Here is a 6,668-nt window from a genome sequence, read left to right as displayed (position 1 = left end):
TGTTGCCAAACTTGCTGGCAGCGTTTCAGAACGAAACTGCGACCATGACTGCCTTCAAATGATTGTTTTATGTTATTTGATCCAACCTGTTAAGTGCATTCTATATCGCCCTCAAAGTCCAACAGGAAATACCACAGGATGCCAGACAGAGTAACCTAATAAAAAGTGAGCACCGAAATCATTAGTGAGGAAACACTCACATAACACATCCAGATGTACACACTAATTAGATTTCACCATCACATCAACATTTGTAGGGACTTTGTGCTTTTATGAGATTGACCGCAAGGTAAATGTGAAATATTTTAAAGCTTCCAAAACTTCAACAGGTATAGCTGCTGATGAGCAAATGCAGAGACATGAGCACCCCCCTGTTCCCTCACACCCAAATTAATGGAAAATGTGGAAGATGGTGACTCATGAAGAACTGATGTAAGTAAGATGGGGGCCAATAAAGTCATTTGGGAGGAGAGTTAATTTCCCTCTAGTGTCAGAAGCTCCTCAGGGAAAAAGGTGGGTGGCGCTCTTACGTCAGGGGTTGCTGCTCCAGCATGCTGGCCGTCTCCTGGGAGGAACATCCCCTCTGAGGAAAGGAATGAGCACCTGATAATGACCTTATTCGCTGTAACCCACAAGGGGTTATATGAGGAAATTCTGCATCCACACATAGGCATTAAGTCAGAAGCAAACCAACATCAAACATATTTTTATATTTGGTCACTGGACTATCTCTCCCTCGTGAATCTAAAGAGGCCCTGAAGTTCAGAGAACAATAAAATGCTCACTCCCTCGCACAAATGTATTGTACACTCTGAAAAGAGAACAACACATTTTCTAGCAGGATCACATTTATAGAGAGCGGTGTTTGTCCACCTAATTTATTTCTTGCAACACTTGTCCCTCTCCCGCCTGCCTCCCTGCTGGGTTTCATCATGCACACTTTGTCACAAGGCAGCAGTGCCATGGTGATTAAGCCACAGAAGTCGGGTGTTGACTGGGGCTGGTACAGTAACTGTGGCAGAGTGAGAGGCTTAATTTGGAATATACAGTATATAAAGGAAGTCCTCGAGTTACGACGTACCCTACGACGTTTCAACTTTAAGATGCCCGTGCCTCTTCCGCCATGAGCGTATATATATATATATATATATATATATATATATATATATATATATATATATATATCACGATTGACACGTGATCGATACCAATAGAAAATGCCTTCGATAAAACGTTCGATAGAAAAAAAGAAAAACAAACCCGATCGCAGCATGGTGCGTGATGTAGCAAGCGAGCTTCCGCCTCCAAACATGAAGAAGAAGCGTCTAAACCAAAGAAGAAGCTTGCGGGGCCGGCGGCTGTGTGCTATGCTTGCGTCCAGCGAGCGAGCGCCGTAACTTTGCTCAAATAAATGACTCGTCTCAGTACAACTCTTACAATTAAATTATATTATGCATGATAACCCTATTAAAAACCCGTGGATGGAGCCATGGTGTACAAGTAGAGGAGTTCTTGTCTTTGATATGCTAGCAGTAGTTAGCCTGATCTGACACCGGCATCGCACTCAAGGTAAAATCAAGCAAGTAAAATGTGAATGGACTACGGCAATGAGTCCGCTAAAAAGATAAAGTAGTTCTAAGACTGTTGGTCAACGATGATGTATGCACTGCAAGAGAGTATTCGTTCACTTACATTGGATGAACATTGAATGAAGGCTAATATATGTGTCAACAACTGCTTTGGGGTAGACTTAATGCAAATAATCATTTACAATGCACTGATGGAGGACATACTGCACATTACACTAAATAGTGATGTACAAAAAACAGTTAACTGTTATTTAAAGAAAAGGTTTAAAACAAAATCAATAATTATCAATATTAACTGATATGAAATATTTAGATTGTGACAGTTTTTCAAACGTTTCTCAGCCCTACTAAGCACATTATCTTTAAAATGGAGTTTATTTAATCTTTGTATCTACCAGATTATTTCACTCTGTCATAGTTACATTGACCTCTTATTAAAGGTTACGTATTATGTTAAAATAAAATCACCTAAATGTATTTTTCTTCGGGTCATTATTTTCAATAGTTGAGAAAAAATTCAATATATATCGATATCGACCAATATGAAACATTTATATCGTGATATACTTTTTTCATGCGTTACTCCCATGAGTGCCAGGAGATTGTCTTTGGTAAGACAAAAAAAAAAAGCTAAATAGAACTTTGCTTTCATTTATTTTATAAAATGCTTTTGCCCATAAAAAAACAACTCTGAATGTCTAATATGGCCGTTTAGGATTTAACAACACAATTTAACGCAATTTTGTCAGTGGAACAGTGTATACATTTCAAGGTATCTTGCCAGACATTTTGAGCTGAATGTTTTCTTACAATTATTAGGCAAACGTGTTGTTACAAACTAAATTAAGACATTTTATTTTTATATGATTTTTTTTCATAATGAAAAAGACTTGAAGTGCAATTTAAGGCACCTTTCTTAAAACATGGACAGCACATTACAAAGTAATCTAGGTCCACAATATAGAAAAATAAGTTAAAAAAAAAAAAGTAAGCCAAGAGCCAGCTGTTCTACCAACTAATGATAACAGCTGCTAGCCACTAACGCCGGAGACTTGTGCCGTATCATACAATGACAACGTAATTAACCAGCGGTTTGTTCATGTCCTAAATTAGCGACTGAAAATGATTTCGAGACAGCGTTGTGTTTGTGTTAGTAGAATATAGTATATATATATATATATATATATATATATATATATATATAGAGTAGTATATATATATACACAGAGCTGGGCACGACCATATTTTGCCAGTCCGGCCGCGACCCTCCACCCTTGACTTGGGTACCCTTCCGGCCGCGACCCTCCGGCCATATTCATTGTCGGCCCCCGCCCCATTCCGCCCTCCGACCCCCAAAAAAAATAAAAACAAAAAGCGTCCATGATTGACGTTGCTGCGGGAGGGACGCTAACAGCAGAGGCTTTTTAAGTATCATTAGCTGGCTAATTTACTGTTCGAACCCGCTGTGGACACGCTTCAAATGCGGCAGTAGTATTTACCCAACTGCGTGCTTCCTTGCATTGCGAGCCCCGGGGTTGGATTTGTCGTATTTTATAATTATTTGGGTCCAATAATTATAAAGAATTATAGGCTGGGGCCTTCAAAGTAAAAGCATACCAGCAAACCATTATACACTGCAGGTTTGCTGTGGCGTATTTCCGGAAGTAATGAACGCCAGAAAAAGTGCAATAACTCCACCCTGATGTGGTAGCGTCTGAATATACTCGTGGACACATATTGTTTTGAAACAAGTCGGAGGGGCGTCGCTTCAAAAAGACAGCGAGAACAATGCATATCGTGCCTGCTACAACCATAAAGGGATGACTAGACGATGCATTTAATTTTATTGCGAAAACGATCTGGAAGGTGGCGGCTAAGGGGGATCGTGGGTGAGTAGCTTGTTTACTTTGAGTGACGGGACTTTGCAGCAGCAGCAACGAGCTGCGTGGCTCATCCGTCTCCGTGTGGGAAACTATGTCATCGCAACATGTGAGACAGCAACGTGCGCTCAAGCGTGTTTGTATTTCCTCATTGTCACATCACATAACCCGCGCCTTCCACCTGCAACTGGGGCATACCATTACAAGAGGGGGCGGTGGGGCAGTACCATAATCCCTATAACAGCAGTTGTCGCTCGCACAGACGCGGGAGTAGAAAGAAGCCTAAAAAGAAACCTTTCACCAAGGTGAGATGGCTGAGATGATTTTTGGCCACCTGGCGAGCACGTCACACACATGAGGGCCGATTAGTGGGCCGGACTAAAATCAACTTCCGGCCATGCTTAGTCCATCCATTTTTTTAAATTTGTCACCCCACACCCCTCCGCCCCAAAAATGGGCATCCAGCCCGGCCGGAGTGTCCGACCGGTCCGGCCCAGGGATATATATATATATATATATATATATATATATATATATATATATTACACTGCAACCAGTTCAGGGTGTGAGCCGCCTACTGCCCGACGCCTGCTGGGATAGGCTCCAGCACGCCCGCGACCCTTGTGAGGATAAGCGGTTAGGATAATGGATGGATGGATGGATGTATATATAGATTCGTCGCGATTCATATTACAAAGTTACCACACATAGACCAAATTACAAGTTTCTACTAATTGCAATGCATTTTTTAATACCTACTTTCTTGAGTATAATTGGCCAAATACACAGACACGCACGCACAAAACACACGCACTCACTCAGTGGCAGTACACAGAGTGACTATCCTGCCGAGATGCTGACTTTCACACTTAAATGCTTTAATAGGACTAAAGTAGACAAAGGCCACGGGTGACGCACTAGGAGCTATAATGGTCTCGCCACATTGCCGGTTTACTGGGCCCCTAGCAATTGGACGGAGCTATTTCCAATCCACAATCCCTCATCAGCCCCAGGAAGCTAGTCAAAAATATACATTTTAGGTTAATCACTTCTAACATACTGTATATTTTAAGTTAATACCAGGAACTGAACATTGACCTATTGCCTTAAATTCGTAACATATAAAGCAGAACGCGTTGGGAAAAAAAAACATAGATAATAATTTATGACCAATGAAAAATAAATATTTTGTTAGAGGAATGTTATTAAAGTAGGTAATTCTGCAACGTGTAATGCAAAGGATTAATTTTAGCACAAGCCAGGACTGCGCTCTCTCATATAAATAGTGACTACATTCTCATATTATTCATGTGATGGACTCACTTCCTCGTTTGAAAAACTATTCCTGGCAAGAGTGGAGGTCAGCCTCTGGGGCTGGAGTCAACAATCTCTTGCTCCGACAGATGCTGCGACAGATGGAGTTCTGAGTCTTTAGCCTTCATTACCTTGGACTTGAGGATTTGTTAAATGTCACACAAATCTTATCCATGTAGAATGCCACCCACTTCATGAAAATAAGGAGAATGTGCAAGTGACAAGAGGTTTATCCTAACTTGCACAAAGTAGAAGGTTTTTTTTGTCATTATTATTATTATTTAAAATACACCGAGTGCTTATCTCGCTAATTGGCTCACAAGCGACATAATTAATGTCAGACATTAGTTGCACATCCCCTTATTTACATCCTCGGCTGTGCTGTGATAAAAGGATGTAGAGGTTAAATGTTTGTCCAGCTGAAATAACATAGTAAAAGTCCTTCTGTGTGTGCGCGACTGTGTGCGCATGTACGTGTGTGTGCGTCTGTAGCCAGTCGTCAGAGCTCAGCACCTAAAAATAGCTGTTCTGGCTCCACGCCCCTGGCTGGGGGACAGGTCAAATTATGAAGGAAGATGAAAAATTTAAAGGCACAGGCTGCTTGGCCACAAAGCTGCCTTAGTGGTCAGATTTGATTTGACTTTTATGGGAGGGAGTCACATTATATCAACAATGGATGGTGGCTACTTTTGGAAGACATTATTAATAGAACACTCATGAAATTGTATATTTTCTCAGGGTTTGGGTTATAAAATGAGTAATGTGTTTGCAGTTTCTCATACCCCCACATCATACATCACATTACACAGGCTGTTGCATGGAGGTGGCGGTAGGGGGGTGTAAACCATGAGAGTTGCTCTTGACACAGTTGGTTTATGTAATTGCCGTCGTGCTGTTACGGCATCTTCCAGTTGGCTTCCCTGGCAAGTTGAAAGCATGCTTCCTGAGTAACAGCACTGGCCTGAATACACACTTAAACCCCACACATACGTAGACTGAGCTGACACAGCCAGGGGACACACACACTCTTCAATGTGTCTTCAATGAACGCAGTGTTTATGTGGCCTACCACTTGAACGCATCATGTCGGGTGTTAGTCAGAGAAAACTGAAGAATTCTAAGGCTGGATTTACACTGCAGTGCTCAATTCCAATGTAGTGGTTATATCCGATTTTTTTAAACTCCCGTTTAAATGTACAATTCACTTACACTTTAATACTGTAAATAAGAAGTTTCCATATTGTTGTTTTGATCTGGTCACACTATTCTCATTGTTGATTTAAATGCAGGAAACCTCTGCATTACTCCATTGGCTGCTATCAATCACTGTTTTCTTTATTTATTTTCCTATGCATGTCTTATATCCCCATGTTTAGTGGTCCCTGCTTTTGATTTGATTTGAATTTTCCACTCATGTTTTGTCGTTATTCTTGTTGTGAGACGTTTGTAATCCATCGGCATACTTACATAGATCTCGGCCTTTACGTTGACAGGGTTTATCGGATCTGTGCGATTACGTCGTATTTGCCGATAACGGAATTATATCACATTTTTAAAAATCATTAGGACATGCATAATTCCAATCAGAAGATAATCAATTATTTTTTCACTGCCTTGACCTATATCCAAATTGAACCACACGGAGAAAAAACTGTTGAACCGTAACTTAAATCATGTAGCATAGATGCATTTTAAGTGACTAGTCACACTAGCTTCCATGATTTGATCACATTCATCACAAAGATTCTGGCACAGAGGTTCCTGGGATAAAAAAGATTTACAGTACGTTTATGGGGCATTAGCATTGATTGTACCTTTCAGGGATAAAAATGGATCGCCACTGTACCCTTTATCCAAAAATCATGATCACAGTAACCGAACTCGG

This window comes from Filicampus tigris, chromosome 8 (assembly GCF_054856515.1).
Source record: "Filicampus tigris isolate MCC_2025a chromosome 8, RoL_Ftig_1.0, whole genome shotgun sequence".
Taxonomy (NCBI): domain Eukaryota; kingdom Metazoa; phylum Chordata; class Actinopteri; order Syngnathiformes; family Syngnathidae; genus Filicampus; species Filicampus tigris.
This window is presented reverse-complemented; position numbering follows the sequence as displayed.